At 40.3% G+C, this 19,290-nt stretch overlaps 1 protein-coding gene and 1 pseudogene across 2 annotated transcripts in view; both read right to left on the bottom strand.

Annotated features, from left to right (window-relative positions):
• The window catches only part of SNX24 (sorting nexin 24), a 139,022-nt gene that overhangs the window by 89,810 nt on the left and 29,922 nt on the right, over positions 1-19,290 (bottom strand). The gene's annotated exons all lie outside the window — the stretch shown is intronic.
• LOC109445556 (polyglutamylase complex subunit TTLL1) lies at positions 16,176-17,338 on the bottom strand (annotated as a pseudogene).

The following is a 19,290-nucleotide window of genomic DNA, read 5'->3' on the forward strand; positions in this document are numbered from 1 at the left end:
TACTCTTGGTTTTTCACTTAGCAATGGACCCTGGCAATCTTCCCATATGAGGACATAAAGACTGTCCTTTTTCTCTTTTTATTGCTACACAGAATTCTACTGCATGGAAACTGTTATTATAAATGTCTTCTTGGCTACATCTCTTTCAAGACTGACACAAACTTTCCTAATTATAGTTTTGGCAGCGGGTGATGGAGAAAATGGGTAGAAATAATCCTATTTTCATTTGCCTTAATTGTTCTTGGTCAAAAACTAACAGCAACTAATTATTTTTGGTATATTTTACATAAACAATCTACACAACTATGCCACAGTTTACAATACTAATTTTTCCCTTAAATTACTTTAAGACATCTGTTCTGTATTTTATACATACCCGGATCATTTTCCCTCATGTTTATACGGGAAAAGTGCCGCTGTTACAGTATCCAATCAGTTACCCCGAGGAGATGTCAGCTGTCAACCATGTCTCTCGCGGCGATTTCCCTCTCCTTTCTCCCTTCCCACTCTGGGTGAGCTGTCAAGTTTCTAGTTTCTGACGTGCATTTACATCACTCAATGACATCTGACAGCAGTGAAAGGCCACAGAAAACTGCTTATTGATCAGAGCAAAACTAGTTGACGGAACAGATGAGGTTGTATCACAGAAATGCAGCCACATTCAGGTGATGACATTTTGCTCCCCGCACACAAGAGCTTAATGGAATACAACTTCATTATATCATGCCACTGTGCTTACAGCGCCAAGCCCGTCTTCTGTTTTGTCTGTGTGCTGATGAGGACAATCCATTCGTGATGGCCTCAACGGATCCCTAACTCGATTCGTTCATGAACCCTTGCAAACTACTTGTGACTCTGTCCTGACAAATACACCAAGAGACACTGAAATCTCAATCTTACTAAAATCTAATTGTTCTGTCCTTTAGAAAAGAAAAAAAAAAATTACCACTTAGCGCGCTATTATTGCTCAGTTTAAAACTTGTATACCACTACGTAAAGAAGTTGAAATGGGCATTTCTTAGATTCCTGTGACATGGTCAGGAAAATAAACAAAGAATTATAAATTGAGATACACTCAAAATTTACTTATAAATGGGAGAATTTAGTTACTTCTAAGAAAGAAAATACCAGATTAAGTCCCCATGCATATAAATTGCTCCCTTTAGTTGTAAAGACAACAATTTTAACCTTTTCCCATTTCCGTTGCCATTGAAGATAGAGGACTATAAAGTGATATGTCGGTACCTGTCTTGTGCAGGGATCAAGAAGCCAGACAGACTCCTAATATTTTGTCACAAAAAAGAAAAGGAAAAGGCAGCAAATGGGACAGAATTACGAGCCTCTCTGACTCCTAGAGGGGAAAATGCGAAAACGCTCAGGGTTGTCTGGCAGTTAGCTTTTCTCTGTAATTCCTCTCTTGAGGCAGGAGTGTTCTCCCAAATTATACACTCCCAGAGCACTTCACAAGCTGGCCACTTCTGCAGCCTATCTGGACTTAATATTTTTCTTTAAATACCCTTTTTTTACTCCAATAAAATTTAAACAAAACTTAAGGTGAATATGAAACGAAATACTCATGTTAAAATTATGTTTCTTGTTGAAGGTTCTGAGCCTGAAGGCTGTTCTCTTTTCCACAGAAAGAGAGATCAGCAAAGTAAAGCCAAGTTAAAAGTTTTGTTGTCTTTTCTAGGGGAGTAGGGGAAATAGCATAGGATTAAAGATAAGTGAAGGGAATAACTTTCTCCCTAGTGCATCAATATTATCTAAGGTAGAGGCACCTCTGAAATTATCTCCTGTAGCACCTATTGACTATATCCTAACACAGGGAATGCAGACATAGTACACTGACTGGGCAGCAGCTGGAGCTGGTGGCTGCAGCGTTCAAATCCTGTCCCTCCCACCTACTATGTGACACCCCCCCCCCAATCAAGTTATTTAACCTCTGCACACCCTACTTACTTCTCATCTATAAAAGGAGATACTAACAGCATATACACCTTAAGGAATTGCTCTGAGGAGTAAATGAGATTATGCATGGAAAGTGCTTCACATAGTGTCTGACGCGAAGAAAATGGTTAATAAATGTTGTCATTATTCATTTCTTCCCAACTCTTTAGGTAGAGCATCAGTTCAAAAAAATTAAAAGGATACAAACAGGAGAAACTCAAGGCAGAGGGTGCATCGAGAAAAGAAAACAATGGAGAGGAAGGGAAAGAAAAAAAGCATAGATAAATGAGGAAAACACGGAGACTGAGCGAGCGGGTTTTCAGACCCACTAAGTAGCCTCCTTTACACCAATGCCAAAGCTTTCCTTCCCCGCCTCACCCAGGTCCTGCTTCTTTCTTTCAGGCAAAGATCACTTCTCTCCTTTGGGCTCCAGTAACACAGCTCAAGCGTGTTTACCTGCTTTACGAGACTCAGACCCAAGGCTCCCTGAAGACAGAGGCCCAGTCGCCCCTCAGAGGGTCCCCAAGGCCCAGCGAGCACAGGCGGGAGTCAGCTCAGCGACCGCACACCCGTCCGAAGGCCATGCCAGCACTGGCCAGGCCTCACGGGCGAGGGCATGGAGGTCTGAACAAGGGCTTGTCTAGCGTGGCTGCTGACTTTTTTCTTATAGTACTACCAGCATAATGAGAAAAAGTAACAGAAAAGCAGAAAGGTGTTAAGTGTGTTTACTTCAAACATGTTAGATTTTCCAAGAAGCGCTAGGTTTGCCACTTCACAAATCACACCATGTAAAATGCTTCAGCTTCATTTCTTTCTTTTCTTTCACTTTTTTTTTTTTCGTATTTTCAGATCACTAGGATAAACTCTTTTTTGATCACCCAGACAGAAATGGATGCCTTAGGGCACTTGTAAACTCAGGGTTCCTAAACCACGGGCCACATGTGGTTTTGCAAATACCTTTTGCTTCACACATGTTGCGTCCCACCCCTAAATGGAAACAAAAAGTCGTCTCCAATCAGACCCACACTGCTGTCCTCACAGTTAATAAGTCGCACGGTGACTGTTAACTGTAATTTTGTGAGGTGAACAATGGCAGACAAAACATTGGGTGGTATGATGGAACCCAGAGGAAGCCAGGTGTGTGGTGACAGGGGACAGAGTGGCCATGCACGCCGCTGCCCTACTGTCCCCAGACAGCCCAGGGGTACCACTGTTACCCCGGCACAGTGATCAATGCCACCATCTTGCACTTTCACGTTCAGTTTGAATAAGTTCCGTGCTCACCCTAAGAATGCAGAGGACCCCCACTCCCATCCCCATGCCGGTTCTGTGATTTCGAGCTCTTTCTACATACCTGACATGTTTGTGGTTCATTGTGTTATATGTACTTGTTTTTATATACATATCTCCTAACTGACTCTTAGCTGCTATTCTATCTCCAGTGCCAAATGGAGACCTCATCACATAGTAGGTGCTTCGTTGTAGTTGAATGGTTACTGCTGAGGCATTCACAACTCAAAGGACTAGAATACAACTGAGGGTGACTAAGTTTAAGAAGGAAGGCAGTAAATGATCAGGTAAAATTCATCAAACCTTGACTTCTTAAGTAATATCCCTGAATCTGAAAACTATAATTACAAACATAATTTTATAGATAGGAGTAATGGCTGAGTTGGAAAGTGAGAAGGCTGTTAAACTAGTGCCCAGGACACGCAGGCAGCTCTCCAAACAAGCATTCCCAGGGGCAAGCTGGGATGCTTTATTACAGATGGATACAGAGAGCCAGGAATACCTGTATTTCCCCAACCTCCTGATAAGCGGCTGAGACAGGTCGCCCCTCATCAACACAGGGAAGCTCTAGAGTCACAGGCTGCTTCTCATGCGTGGTGGGACCTCTCACGTGTACTGGGAGAAGGAACCATCTGTCAGGAACCAGCCCTCCCACACTCCTATGTCCCCCTCTCCCACCTCCCTCCACTCTCCACCCACGGACGACAACTTCAGGATGAAATCAGGATCCGCGCCTAACGACGAAAAAGCAACCCTTGAAATCAAATATGCCTACTTCAGTCTTGTTTCACATCTACACAGCCAGAGTGTGTGTGGGTTATAAAGACACAGTATGTTCTAGCACTCTTCCACTGAGGACATTAAGGACTTAGAAAACTTTTCTGAACTGAAACGTCTATGTTCTTCCAGATTCACTGAGAATGACTCTTGGGAGCCAACACCTGCACCAGGACCCTAGCAGCCGACAGTGATGTGGGTGGGAAAATGTCCAACGGCCGCTCCAAGCTTGCCTGGGGTCCAGGCTGTCTTCTTCCACACGGGCACACGACCCAAAGCAGTGGCATTTTTTCCAGTTAAGCTCCATGGTATTTAAGCCAAAGTCAAAAGAGAAACTAATCTTGGCTTTACCATCAATGAGAAACATTCAAGTTTCTTCCCTGTGTTCCATTGGTCACAGAGCTCATTGCAAACAGCACGTTGAACATGATTAAACACATGACGCCAAATTCTCTGATGACTATGTAAATTACCAATAATTTCAGAGTCTATAAAACAGGGACAAAAGCTGTAACTATAAGGAAGTGTTTTTTAAAACCTAGGAACATGTAAGTTTAGATTTGTAAAAATGGCACTGGGGCATTTAATGACCTTAAAATAATTTTAAAATACTATATATTTTTTTTAAAGACTAGGCATTCTATTGGGTGATTGGGTGATTGCTTTACTTCAACAACTGGTCATTCTCAAGCTTTCCTTGCTATGTTAAACTGAACCCACATAACCCAAGAATTCATAAGGGCTGCAGAAAACAAACATAAGGTCTCCTATCTCTACTGTGTCATTTAACTCTAGGACCAAATAGACACAACATTCGTAAGTTGTTTTTAGTTTTAATACGCATCATACGCCTATTTATACGTCTCTTAATGGAGCTATTGGAGAAGACTGTGTACCTAGGAAAGGAAGAGAACCAGCGCACAGCTGTGTAGTAAATAGAGTATTTTAATCAGAAACAGTAGTCCACTACATGGGACCTCATCATAAATGTAGCAGAGCCGGAAGTTATCAAAAGTATAAAAATGCAGAAACAGACTCTTTCTTCTCAGATTCACAGAGTGATGCTTTCAATTTCAGCTGCATGGGGCAGATACACTACAGTAAACCAAAATTTAAGGATAATTAAGAAACAAAACTCAACATTAAATCCATGGCCAAAAGCTTCCCAGGTTTGAAAACTCCATTCAACATGGCCTTTCTTTCATCCACCAAAGATGAACTGCACACTGTGTAGGTAGGTGCCCAGTGTACAGTAGATAACTGGATGCATGAACTATAAGCTGCAGAGATCACAGACCAGAGAGCGAATGGATCTGTTCGCTGATCATTATGACGCGGTACCTAAGTTGGCATAAAAGACACAGCGGGCATTCTGTACATCATGTGCAGCGCACTGAAGGCGCAGAGGAGAGTACGACCAGCTCTATCTGGGGCGGTCAGGCAATGATTCCCAGAGAAGCGAGTTTCTGAGCTGGGTACTGAATTCCCTGTTTAGAGGGCAGACGTGGACCCAGAGAGGTTAAGGACACCCCAAGGTGAGGAAACAGGAACTACAGAGATCCAGAACTGGTAGGATTTATCTACGCAACATTAACAAACTGGTATGAATGGAAACTTGCTAAGTCGTGGGGAAAAGGAGACAAACGGGGGGTGGGGGGGTTGGCTGAGAGGATGTGAGAGGCAGAAGGACAGGCCTGGGGAGGGGCTTTCCTTAACCATCCCTACAAGGCTGACCTGCGGACTACAGTCAACCAAGAGACAGCAGAAATATTCAGAAAGGCAAATTCAAAAGAGGTGTGGAGGGACATAGCAAGGGAAAGCCTCCTCTACAGAAGGGTGAGGTGGCACTGCCACCACGAGTACACAGGAAAGTGGAGGAGACTGAGGGCAGGGGGCAGAGACAATAGGTATTTCTGGTAAATAGGTGAATGCCCAGATGAAGGAGAGACAGTGATTAGCCTTATGTTTTATGTTAGGAATCGGGGTAAATGGGTAGACTCAAAGATACAGAGGACAGAAGAATATCATTTGTTTTGGAAGCAGGAAGGAAAGAATAGAAATAATGAAATCAGTTTTGGGCATCTGAAATAGAGGGACCTACAGGATATCCAAACACAGACACCCAGTAGGAAGCAACACAGGACAGAGGGATGCTGAATGGGTCACCACGGCAGACAGGCCTGGCAGCAGGCACCATCAACTGGGCACAGAGGCCAAGGTCAGAGAGAATAGGAACAAGTGTGCAAGACACTGCCAGGGAGAGGATGGAGAGTCAAAGCCTAGAAGATAAATCCGTGATGTCCAATGGGCAATTACAGGAGACAAAGTCAAGAGTCAGAGGCCAGGCAAACTTTGCACTGTATGGGACAAAGACAGTAAGGAGAGACCAAGCCCAGACCTTGGGCAGTAATGGGGCTGGGCTGCCACATAGCTACTGCATGCCAGCCGCTCTGGACCAGGCTGATTTTCCCTGAACTCCAAGACAACTTCTTATCTCTTTATTTTGTTCCGAACCATAGGCTAGTTTTCACTGTTGTAACTGAATCTCTTCAAATCGCCTAAAAATTCCTACAGGAAAGAAATTGCATTTTATATTTCTTCTACATTCTGCTTAGCATCACCCATATACAAGGCATAAAGCAGGAACATAATAAACACTTGCTAGGTGTAAAGAAAACAAGTTATAATTCAAGAAATCCAAACCTTGGGTACCATGGAATAGTTCTTTATACTAGCAATATTTTGTCCTTTTAAAATATCTAGGTCATGTTCCCTCTAAAAAAGGAGCCATACTTATATTAGCAAAGGAATAAAATTATGGCTCCTGGTCTTTTGACAGGTCAGATTTTATCTTTCGCCAGTTACGCTTTCTAATACCACTGATACCCATTTCCATATGGCCACACAGAACTGAAATTTAAACACACTTTCTAATGCATAGACTAAATTGCCATTGACTTCATGATAGTTAAAGAAGTTCACTCAAGCTACTGCTGCTACAGCCAGAACCTACCCTCCCCTTGGAACTTCTGTTGCCAGAACCCTCCCAACAGCAAGGGATTTACTACTCTGACTCCAAAGTCACGGGGACTCCCAGCCAGGGGGAGGCTGAAGAGCACAGCAGTGGGAAAGCACAGCAGACTGGGCTCCTTTAGGTGAGGCACAGGTTTCATGCTGGAGGCTGGTAGCAGGTGGTGAAAGTTAACCCAACGGAAAGGACAAAAAGCAAGGCTTGCAAACCATGGGCAACAGCACGAAAAAAAAAAAAAAGCAGCTCTCAAAAATGGCCAGGACAGCCCGCCATCAATAACGTAAGCCTCTTGCCGTTGTCCCACACCCACCAAGAATGGGGAACACTTACAAGTTCTCTGACTCCAGTTCTCGGACTCTGATTTGGGAACTGCCCACCAACCACATTTGGCTGGGCTGCTTCATAACAAGGAACCCTGTCCTGCACACCAATGCTTCTCAATCCTGGCTGCACATTTGTGTCTCGCACAACAGTTTAAAAATATCAAGGGCCAGGCCTCCAACCAGATCCACTGGATCAGAGTCTCTGGGTAGAAAACATTCAAAACAGATATATCTACCCACCATCAAGCTTTCACAGATGTTTACATTTTTTCCATATTGACTTTGATCTCACTTTTTCTTTTAAGAAAATATTATTGATTCAGCTAAACCCGTATTTAACCTTCATGACAATACTTGTCTTCATCTTTCTAGGCCAGGGAACTAAAAATCTGAGCTCTGCCCATAAACCCACCTGGGACTGCTGGTGGACTGGCCAGAGCTCCATCCCTCTGAGGCCAGGCACATGGCCCACCACACTGGAACACTGGCTGCAGGGTCTAGATTAATTATTAACTTACAAACGTATAACTGGAAAGGGATTTTGAGTAAGCCCCAATGAATTTTAATTGCACATGTATTATGTCTTGCAGCCAATTTCCCCCTTGCCATCAGATAGAACTACCTCCATTTTGATTTCTGTAAATCAGGGAAAATAAGGTCAAAGACAGTTTAACTGTGACTGTGGGTGTGCCCCTATGCTCTAAAGTCTCACACAGGTACACTTTGGTCACCGTGACGCTTCTCTAAGTCATTATGCAGGGAAGTAAGATCAACTTTCTACTGAATGAAAAAAATCCCACAAATATTTCAGACAACAGAACACAATCTTCACACACAAACATACACAGAGCTTTCCAGAACATTTGTGCAGCCTTGAATTACATTACTAAACTGATGAAAGCATTCTAAGATACTGTTAATATTAATATCAAAGCCTTGTAAATGAATAAGTGAGTATCTTGGTACTCCCCCCAAAAGCAAGAGAAGACAAAAACTTGAATACTTCCACTTTTTTGAGTACTGAGCAGAAGAATGAACCCACAGAAAAAGTCTCATATATTTAAACAATCAAGGTCCAGTAATATTATTGGAAACATCATCAGTGAACAGCTTCTTCTATTACAGTAACATTTAGAAATCTGAAGAGTAGCCTAGTAAAACTATACTGAATCTAAAAATACTTGTTAAAAAAATCTTTAGGTGGCAAACGTGTATGTGCTTGAGCACACAGATTTATTTAATGCATCTTAAGAGATTTTTAAAACTACTCATATTGTCAGAACTTAATATTTGGAGTGAAGAAATCCTACCCCTCCCTGCAAAAAGTTTCTAGCAACAAAGTCCTATGATGGGAGAGTGACATACACAAGTGCAAAATGAGCTACTCTTTCAATTTCATATGTTGGGCTATATATCGTCTTCTGATTTTTATGACTTCACCTCAAACAGAGAGTTTTACATGTATTTAAGAACTCAGATACTAAGTAATGAGACAGTAGGATGGGGAAAAGAAAAAAATGCTGTCATGTTTTCTTAAAATAGTCTAAGAAGATTATATTTCTAAATTTTAAAAAAAGGAAGAGGTAAAAATATTCTTGCTTACTGTTGGGAGCTCTCTTTTTGAGAAAAAATTGTGGTGATGCTTAATTTTGGAAATGTGCACTTAATGATATCTTTGATTTCCATTTAATGTACACAGTGACACCTACTGGCATCCCGATGAGACAATGAAGACAAGATAGGAAAATGCAAACATGTGCAGAGACCTCTGACGTACATATGTTCATGCGTCGCGTATGAAATGACAGTTAAGTATAATAGTCTACAATGCTATATTAATCGAATATTAGAAATAAGCTAGAAGAAAGGCCAAATCCCCTATCCCCTTTTTTCAATTTCAAGTTACTGAGCATCGTGTGATTGAAACACACAGGATTTTGAAGGCTTTACTTAAGCGTTCATTTCACATTTTCCAAAAACCGTAAGCATTTATTTTTGGTGGTTGGAATCAAACCTCAGACCTCCCTAAAGTCAATATGTTTGGTTGAGGGCAGTCACATAACGTGATAATTTTTAAAAATCATATAAACCAAGAAAATAGTAGTTGGGAGGAGTTAGCTGCTTTATAAACAAGCTGTGGTCCATTATAAATAAGCTGTGTCTTCTTATAAATAAGCTGTGGTCTATCACAGAAACAAGGCAAGACTTACAAGGCTTTTCTTTTTCTGACTGTATACATGCTATTGTTGAATTTGGCCATGGGGATAGAAATAAATTCTAGATGAAGCAGGTGGAACAAATATGGGTAAGTGAGTAGAGCATCAATCAGAAATCTGGTCAAATATAGGTGGTCTAACCTTGAAATAGAAATGGAAGGGTTTGGGACAGGACAGGAGGTTTCTGAGATGATAGGAATGGTGGCTGCCATGGAGGCCACCAAGATACGACAGCAGACCCAGCCTTAGCCAGCAGCAACCAAATCGGCCTCAGTCAGCATGTTATGAATATGTGCGTGGTGCAGGTACAGGGACAGGACAAACCTACATGATGAGGAAGGAGAACTCAGAAGACAGACGCCCAATACAGTTCAAAGTCAGCTAGAAAACTGGAACCAAGGATTCCATCTGCTCAATTTCTAGCTTCCCTTTGTATAGTCCAGGTGTAACCGCAAACCAAAACCAAAACAGTAATCATCACATAGGATAACACGCTGCACACAATCTGCAACGAATTCCAACATATACAGAACAGGCTTCTACACCTACCTCAAATATTCTGTAATACCACGCAAGGAATGCATGGAACTAAAAAGGAATTTTGATGTACTATGCATCAAAACTGTGACTCTAAACACAGCATTGCAAAATCAAACAAATTCTCTGCAAACCAAGGTAACTAGTCCCCCCGAACCATCAATGGGAGTGCAATCATATGTGTTATCATTAGGCAGGAATGAAAATTAGACAGCTAAAAAAGACTTTAACAAGCAGACTTGTTATTTTTGCTCAATAGTACCAGTAAGGGAAAAATTTCCCTAACTATAGTTTACCTTTCAAAAGTGCTATAAAACTAAAACGATTTCATGAAACCTAGCACTTGTTGTTCAATAAATTATTACACATTGATTTGTCAAAGAGTATTGACCTTAAAAGTTTTCTTTTTATTTTCACTTGGAAGCTAGACTCTAAGATAATATGTATTCCTATATAGTTATCTCATCCTGCTTCTATAAGAATGTGCAGTCAGATACTCAGAATTACTGAGAACATCTAGATTAAACTACTAGGTAGGTAGTGGGCCACTTCTCTTCCTAGCCCACTTCTGAAAACTTCCCTCCATTAGACTCTAAGCCCTCCAAGGGCAGAAAATACACCTTATTCTTCACTAGATCACCAAGCAGTACTAAAACAGCATCTTGTGCATAGCAATCGCTCATAAAAAATTTGCTGTGAAAGCATTGTTTGTAAGCACAAAATACCGAAAACAACCCAAACGCCCATCCACAGGAGACTAGTTGAATAAACTATGGTACAACCACACAGTAAAGTAGCATGTAACGGCTACAAATGAGGAGGATTCTTATGAACTCACAGGGAGTGTTTTCTAGGGTATACTGACTGAAAAAGATACTCAAGGAAGAAAGATTATATGTAGTATATTACTTGTTATGAAAGGAAAAATAAGAAATGGACATATAATAAGAGATGGAGATCTCTTATTATATATATCTCTGTACATATATCTATTAGGGATAAGTGAGTGAGTGTGTGTGTGTGTGTGTGTGTATGTGTACAAAAGAGAAACACAAGAAATATAAACCAGAACCTAATAAAAATAGTTATCCATAGATATGTACATGGGATACAAGGGGAGCAAGACTTTTCCAAGAATACCTTTTTATAGAGCTTTGAACCAAATCAATTGTTCTGTATATTCATAAATTTATATTAACTAAAAATATAGAAAAAAACACTCACAAACTGAAAATAGAGAAAAGAATCTAACTGTGTGTTAAATTCCTCACATAACAACACAGAGTAAATAATTCATTCAAGTAACTTTTGAACACAGTGCTCAGACCAACGAACATAATAGGACATATTTTAAGACAAAAAGGATTGCATAAAAGTCATCAATTTTAGTAGGTTTACTGTTAGAATAATTTTGGTCTTGAAATACATAATATGTAGTCCTAATGTAAAATGTGTATATACTCATACTTCTAAATATATATGCTATATATGTATGTTCACATGTATATATAATAAGTATGCTATATATAACTAATGTGTTTCCCCGAAAATAAGACGTGGCCAGACCATCAGCTCTAATGCGTCTATTGGAGCAAAAATTACTATAAAACTGGGTCTAATATAATATAATATAATATAATACCAGGTCTTATATTAATTTTTGCTCCAAAAGATGCATTAGAGCTGATGGTCCGGCTAGGTCTTATTTTTCAGGGAACCACGGTATGTTACATATAACTTCTATATGTATAAATGATATATACAAATGACATATGTAGACATTTGTCTATATTTCTTAGTTATATCTACTGAAAAGGTCTAGTAGCAATGATAAACCATAATATGCCTAGCATACAGGTCTTGGTTTCCAGGTACCATTCACCAACAAAAGGAAGCAGAAATCCTTGGGAAAGTCTAGAATTGGTAAAGTCAAAGGTGACTCTGCAAATCTTTTTGGTCAGAAAGCAAGAAACAGTGATCAAAGACAAATGGGACACGTCAAAAGGACACAGGAGTCAACTTAAAGGAGTTCCATGGGACAAATTTGGGACAATTTGGTCATTAAAAAGAATAATGACAACACTAAAAAAAACTTTCAATTAAAAAAAAATCCATGAGTCTGTAGAGATATGAGGGAGGAAGCAGGAAGGGGAGAAGCTCTTCTTTATAGGAAAATGCCAGTTAATAAATGTGGAAGAAATGATAGAATTAGCAAGTCACCATTTTGCAACTATCAATGTAATAGCTACTCAGCCAAAGATCGTTAGTTTAGATAACCATTGGGTCAAAGGAGTGATATTCTGTAATTTATGGGTGAAAGTAACTGCAGCTTACTTTCAAAGGGTTCATCCAGGAAAAATAAAGAGTGTGTAGCGTGTGTGTGTGGGCAGGGGTGGGGTGTGTATGTAGAGCAAGAAACACAGAGAGAGAAAATATAAAGCAAAAGTGGCCAAATGTTAACAAGTGGTGAATCTGAGTGAATATAAATACTCCTTGTACTATGCTTCCAATATTCCTGTAGGTTTAAATTTTTTCAAAATTAATCATTGGGGTAGGGAAGCAAAAAGAAATAAGTCTGCTGCAAGGACTACCCCATTGTTTGTACGTCCTCACTATGCTATGCCTTTGACCTCACAACACTCATATTCTTATACTTAAAATTCCTCTTTCACTGACAGAAGCGCTGACAGAAGTCACCAGTTTCCAATGTACACACATACTTTGTTCTTACGTTTGCTCACAAGTCAATATCTAATACTCACAACATAGTTCTTCACAAAAACGTTAATTTTCCTGGCCAGCCCCCAAAATCTATTTGAAGAATAATATAGCTGAACATAACAACAAGAGTTTGAAAAAATCAGTCTATACATAAACTATTAATAAAACTTGAACATCTAGTAATATTCTCCAGAATAATGACAGGCTTTTGGGGGGAGGATGCATTATTGCTGGGAATACCAACAATTGTGGGAGGAGACAACTGAAACTTGGAGATAATAATGCAAAACTCATACTTTTAATAACATGGATTGTATTTTATTAAAAAATATGAATTATCACTGTAAAAAAAATGCAAGCAAAACGAAGTTAAAATTCCTGCATTTTCCCTCCCCTAAAACAGTATCTTCCCTAGAGGTAAGTATAATTATCAACTTGGTGTGTACGTCCCTACAATAAAACAGATTTGGTACTTTTTCCCACAAATGGTCTATTATACATAGCATTTGGTAACTTGCTTTTTCACCTTTTTACTCACTTTTTTACACTATGCTTTAGAGAGTTCTTAAAGTCACCCACCAACCAGTATTTTTAACAATAAAGTATGATAATATTAGAATAAATAAAATAAGCATTTTAAAGTTAACATCCTTGAAAAAATTTCAACCAGAAAAAAAAAATCTTTACGTAGAAAGTGTTGGGAAAGTTTCATAAGGTCAAGAATAATTGAAGTGTAAATCTACAATATGAAAAATAATTTGCAGAATAATATTTATGCTTTGATTCCACTTTTGTTTGGAAGGGCATATACCAAAATATTACTTGAGAAGTGAGAAAAAGGGAAGAGGCTTTTAGTTTTTATTTCATACACATCTGTATTATTTATATTTTATTTTATAATTCTTGCAGAAAGCAATTGAAGATAAAATTTTAACTAACAATGCTTCTTAATAGGTACAAAAAGGATTATGCTTAAATTCACTGCTTATCTAAGGCTCATTTCCTTAAAAATAATCAGTTATGGTCAAAGAAAGGCTAACACTGGGGACTTAATGGTCAGGACAGAGATACAAGTTCACTCTTTAACATCACAGTAAAAACTTACTCAGGCAAGAATAATTTCAGGATATACACATTGAATAAGAAGGGGTAAAAAAGTGTAATGTATGCAACCTATTCTTGAATCATTCAGAAAATATATATATCAAAGATGGGGCAAGGGGAGAGAACAATAAAAGTGGCAAAATGTTAAAATCGGTAAATCTGGTTGTGCAGAAGTGAGAACTCTTTGTATTATTCTTGCAACTTTTTTGTACACTTTAAATTATTTCAAAATGAAGTTAAAAACATAGCTCCTCTGGTTCCACTGCCTCTATAACTTGCTGAACCGCAAGACCAGAAGCAGCCATAGGGTGATGGCAGTTCCATTTTCTGTGCTGTAAGGGGGATCAAAAGTCCACAGTGAGAGAATAGGGCTGGGGAACCAGGATCACTCACTGCTTGACACTGCACACGGTTACTATTACCTGGAGCTGCAGCTTAATAAAGCTACACATCCAAGGTAGCAGAAGGTAACTGAGGCAGTCACGCAACCAAGCACTGGACAAAAATCCTGTTGGCTGCATCTGCATCTACAATATTCCCAATATATTAGAACATTTGAGCGCTTATTCTTGGCCACTCTTCTGAGCACTAATTCACTGAATCATCAAAACAATAGTTTAAGACAGATACTACCATTATCCTCATTCGAAAGATGGGAAACTGCGGCACAGAAATGTGAAATAATATGTCCCAGATAACACACAAGTGATCAACAGTACCAGAATCTGAACTCAGGCTGTCAGGCTCCAGACAACTGGAGCTATACCAAGTCTCTGTGCCGTACTGTGGCTCTCACCACGTGATAGCAGCCTGGACTAAACTGGCGCTAAGTAATGTGGGGCAGGGCAGAGTGGATAGGAGGCCACCAAACCACTAGACATGATGGTACAATCGGTGGAGGGAGGGTGGACTCTCTCTCAAAGTAAATCTGCAAACTAAAACTCTAAGACACATGAGAACAACCAACAAAAAAATGATTGGGGGCAAAATGCAAATAATAGAACAATCTGAAAAATTTAAACAGTGCTTAATCTACTCAAAGGGATAAAGGAAGAAATAACACGCATTACAAAAGATAAAAAATTGTAAAACCAAAGTAGATTAAGTGGAACATACATAGATGGACATTAAAAAGAACCAAACATTAATCTTATCTATGAAAAACATAGTCAGTGAAATTAATAACTCAGTGCTTCCGTTAAACAGATTAGACAAAGCTGAAGAGGGAATTAGTGAAGTGGAAGAGAAATCTTGGGAAATTACCCAGAACACAGCCAGACAGATAAGGATGTAAAAATGTGAAAGAGTACTGAATGGACTTGGAGGATGGATGGAACAGCCTCTGCATACATCTAAAAGCAGTTCAAGTTCTGACAATTTTCCAGAGTTCAATAAAGACATTAGACCTAAGACTGAAAAAAGCACAAAGTGATAAAAGGATAAATGAAAATTAATTCTCTCCTGGACATACTGTACTGAAAATGCTAAACAGTAAAGAGAGGGAGAAAAGTTTTAAAAGCTATTAGAGAGAAAATCAGATCACTTACAGAAAAACAACCATTAGGCTTACTGCAGACTTCTTATCAGCAACAACAGATGCCAGAAGATGGTGTAGTAATATATTCAAAGTATTGATAAAATATGACTGTTAACTCAGACTTGTGAATGGAGCTAAAGTGCTAAACAAGCGTATGGGCAAAATTAAGATTTTTAAAATTAATTAATTTGATTTTATTGATGTTTACCACCCAGAGATTCTTGCTTAAAATTGAATAAACTATACTTCAGCAGATAAAATGTAAACCCAGACTGAAACATTGGGATTCAGGAAAAAATAGTGAGTATAGATATTGATAAAATATTTGATAAAATAATTTTGTTTAAAAAATTGAACAAAAATTCTAGATCCTGGGGAAATTATAACAGAATGCAAGATGGGTCTCTCAGAGTCCACCTTGCTCGAGTCTGCTTTATCACATGGCCTTCAGGCTAATTAATAGTTCTGCTTATTCTTGCGTATAGACATGCTAATCATTAGAGGAATTCTCTTTTGGGCTTAAGGAGATAAGGGAAGTATGTATTCTTTATCAAAGAATTGTAGGAAACTCATCACAACATCATTAATAAATGAAATAGTCTGCCCACATAAGGTCAATCCACATATACCCAGAAAATCCAAGTTGGGCGTTGGCACCCCTCAGTCCCAGACACACGAGGATGACAACACAATCACAGGCAAATGTATACAATCTCATAATTGTGCAAAACTTCTTTGGGGGCGACTTGTTCCATTGACAGTCTGGAATTTCACCAGTAGGGACTGTAATACTGAGGGTGTCGCGAATCAGGTGATACTTAAGGATTCGATCACTGGTGGAGCTGAAGGTGAGAGATGGGAATGCATTCACCTCCATGAGCCAGGGCTTCCGCTTATCGTCTAGGATGATGTCGTAGGCGCAGCACTCAAAGCAGAGCTTGTCATTGTCCATCCCTGCACCACAGCCTTCAGCGACTGCACTACAATCCAGTGGGTCTCCTCGAACCAATTGCAGGTCACCTCCTTGCCTCGGGTGCTCTCCAGGGAGAGCTGCAGGTTGTTCACAGTCCACTTGCCCCCATGGACGTGGCTGCAGTCTTCCCCAGGTTTCTGAACGGTGACGTTGGTGAGATGAACAAGTATGTTGTCCAGCCTGCTGGTGCTGGGGGTTTCTGTTACGGTGCAGAAGCGGCAGAACACAAGCTTCTAGACACATATGTGACAGCGCAGTGGGCTGTACAGAGGCGCCAGGACCTACAAGCGCAGGTCGAACTTCCTCCCACCATTTAGTGATGGGCTGTTAATACACAGAAATATCATGTAGGCTTCCTTAGTGGATTAAGATACAAACGAAGGTGTGTTGCTGTCCCGGGACCACTTTTTGATTTGTGAGCACTTGTTGATTAGAAAGATGCCTCTGCCCTGGGCTTTGCCACAACGTTTCAGGATCCAGGTGCTAGAGGGGCTTTTCCTGAACTTCTCCACGAACAGGTTGTAGTCGGCAGGCAGCATGTAGGTGAATGGAACAAAGTCCAGACAGAGGTATTTTCCATTCTCATCTTTTTCTGCCAGAGGACTCCCTTCTTTCTCCAGCTCTTTCCTGGATCTTAATATTCTTCACCATCAGATCCTTCCAGGTCAATTTGTAGTGATTCGGAAAATGGCTGACTATTTGATTGTCTGAGAGCTGACGGCCAGTTGCGACACTAAAGCCATTTTGGATGGTTGGCATGCTCATCCAGGAAAAACGCCAATCCTCGTTTTCTGTCGCTTGGACCCATCCTCTCTTTTCAAAGTTATTTATCAGCACTGACTTCTCAGTATCAGTGACCCATTTCACTTTTCCTGCCATAATCCAGAGGTATGTATGAAGCCAACGGCAATGTCCACTTTCTCTTCAGTTTCACTGGCTCTTGCCACGGGTTCTTACTCGATGTCAGATCATTTTCCTGTCACTCTCTCCAGCGGGCGCAGAGCAGCAACCAGGAGCGCAGGCAGATCAGGGCAGCCCCGCACCACACCGGGTCGCTGCCTCCAGCCCCACCCTGGCCGACTCTGTATTTTCTCAAGACGGATTTGAGGATTAGGTTTCCCATCTGCTCAGCTGGCGCCTCTTGCTCAATTGATCAATAAACCTTTCCTTACTCAAAAAAAGGAAGGAAGGAAGGAAGGAAGGAAGGAAGGAAGGAAGGAAGGAAGGAAGGAAGGAAGGAAGGAAAAAAGAAATCCTAGATCCCTCTCACTCCCCATAAAAAGGAAAATGGGATGGTGGGAGAGTACAGTGGTTAAGGTGTGCTAAGGTTCTTGCCTTGCTCAGGCAATAGAAAAAAGTAATGAATAATTTTAAATATTAGAAATATATTTAGCAGAGAATAAATGTTAAATTTTAATATTAAAAATTCTAAAATTTATAACTTCCAGAACAGCTGGAGAAGTACATACAAAGGAGAGAGAAAGAAAGCCAGCCATCTAACAGAACACAGGAAAGGAGAGAAAGAGGCAGGAATGAAGCCTGATCAACAGAAAACACAAATTAAGATGATGGAAATCTACTATTAATCAAAATAAACGGACAATTTTATTAAAACTCACATTAATTTTCTTCTACAAAGTATTGCATAAGTATTCGCAAATTAATTACTAAACGTTAATGCTTCCCTAATGTCAATAATCAATTAAATATCTTTAATCTTCTACTGTAAATCAAGTATAAGCTATCACCATGTAGCTGTAGTGTCTCCTTGGCCTCTCCCTTACCTGCAACCATATTCCTGATACTTCTGAGACCAACCACTTGCTCTGGACCTCCTCCCTGTCCTCAAGCACACACTATACCTAATTCCGTTTGCCCTTACTTTTCCGAAACCCAGAATCCTCCTAACTTCTACCCTTATTCCAAATCCCCTGATTCCTTAACTTCCTACTCATCCATGAAAGTCCAGGCCCAAAGGAAAGGAGGGGATGCTTGGTACAGGGTTAAGTTTGTGAGCTGAGTATAGGCCGGCTCCAGGCTCTCCCTCCTGCCCCGAATTCCTAGCAATGACATTAGAGATATATTTGAAAATAACAAATCTGTGTCCACATCAGAATGGGTGCTATCAGTAAACCAAAAACTGTTACAGATGATAAGGCATTCTGAAGGAGTGAAGGAGAAAAGCACAACAGTCAGCGCATGCACAAAAGAGGATGCTACAGAAGGTGGAGACGCTGCAGGGGATGCCGAGCCCAGAGGGGCAGGACCCTGGCACAGGAGGGGCCTGGGGCATTGGACGCTTTGGGCCAGACTGTGAGCAACAGGTGTCTGCTCTAGATGGAACAGAGAACAAGCTTGAGGAGAAGAGGTGGGGACACAAGCAGGAGAGAAGCAACATACTGTGTTTTCCTGAAAAAAGCCCCAGTTAAGATGTCAGCCAGACAGACGCATTTAGTACGTTATGACGATGTTCCAGAAGAAGATGACATGACTGTATTTGAATAAATGCAGATTGCTGCACATGAAAAAATAAGACATCCCCTAAAAATATGCCCTCATGCGACTTTTGGAGCAAAAATTAATGTAAGACTGGTCTTATTTTCGGGAAAATGCGGTTAAGACCCGGTCTTATTTTTGGGGAAACACGGGCTGGTAACTCACACACCCCCATCCAGACCTATAAATCCAGCTGCTTTTCCTCAGTTCATCCTCACAGAAGAAGGGAACTCGTCCCCCTATTCAAGGCCAGCCCTTCACTTGTACTTTTAAAAAGCTGAACTGTAAAAGAACAAGACAAACAAATGAGAAACAGAAACTCATAGACACAGACAATA

This window comes from Rhinolophus sinicus, linkage group LG03 (genome assembly GCF_036562045.2).
Source record: "Rhinolophus sinicus isolate RSC01 linkage group LG03, ASM3656204v1, whole genome shotgun sequence".
In the NCBI taxonomy this organism is placed as follows: domain Eukaryota; kingdom Metazoa; phylum Chordata; class Mammalia; order Chiroptera; family Rhinolophidae; genus Rhinolophus; species Rhinolophus sinicus.